The following is a 1036-nucleotide window of genomic DNA, read 5'->3' as shown; positions in this document are numbered from 1 at the left end:
TATATATATATATATATATATAGTTTTATAAAGCATATGCAATATGCTTTTAATTATTTCGTATTATTCTATTGAATATTTAAGTTTTGACCTTTTGACAGAAAACAACATGATTTTTAATAAACATATTGGGCTACTTGATAATTCAGAACGCTGATGTTATTAATAATATTGCTATTCTATATATATATTGAATAATGAAGATAAAGATAATATAGGAAAGGGGTTAACGCTTATCCCTAACTCTTCTACTGTGTGTTAACTTCTACAATAAGTGTTCCTGTTTTTCATTAGAATTTAGAAATAAAAAAACGATCAATGTCGTTACTCAATTACCGGATAAAATCTTATTGTTAAACCAAATCTTACGCTTTCTTTACTCGTTAATCTCCAGAAGACTTTCCATACTTATACCTAGAAGAACGTTCCAAAATTCTAAATAACTAATTATGACAATTATTCATTTTTCTTTTAGTGAAAAATATTTTCTAATATTGCGGAATAAGTTTGCGTTACAATCCAATTAATGTTAAATAATGGAGAATGGACGTTCAGGAAAACGACAGACAGGCATATTTTTACACAGAACAGTTTGTAACCTTTACTTATCACAGTCACTAAGGAAATACACTGTTTTCTATGACAATATTATTATTTTTCAATAAAGCGTTTGTAAGTTAAAAAAGTCCTGCAAATCTTAATGAATATCAAAACTATGTAATGCAGTCACGAACAAATATTAATGCCGAACAAACCAAGTTAGTTAACGTTTTTTTTATGTCAATATAAGGCATCAATGACATTTTGTGAAAAGAGGAAAATATATATTTGACGTTAATTCAACTAAAAACTCCCTGAAGATTTTCTGCGGTGATAATATGTTAGTTTGTTTGTTTGTTATGATTTCGCGCAAAGATATCTGCGCTAGCCGTCCCTAATTTAGCAGTGTAAGACTAGAGGGAAGGCAGCAAGTTATCACCATCCACCGCCAACTCTTGGGCTACTCTTTTACCAACGAATAGTAAGATTGACCGTC

General features: G+C 29.6%; 1 protein-coding gene across 1 annotated transcript in view; it reads right to left on the bottom strand.

Annotated features, from left to right (window-relative positions):
* Positions 1–1036, bottom strand: part of LOC111086694 (GTP-binding protein RAD-like) — a 12276-nt gene that overhangs the window by 9786 nt on the left and 1454 nt on the right. The gene's annotated exons all lie outside the window — the stretch shown is intronic.

This window comes from Limulus polyphemus, unplaced genomic scaffold, assembly GCF_000517525.1.
Source record: "Limulus polyphemus unplaced genomic scaffold, Limulus_polyphemus-2.1.2 Scaffold49, whole genome shotgun sequence".
Lineage (NCBI taxonomy): Eukaryota > Metazoa > Arthropoda > Merostomata > Xiphosura > Limulidae > Limulus > Limulus polyphemus.
Note: the sequence above shows the minus strand (reverse complement) of the source record. Positions and strands in the feature narration are given on the sequence as shown.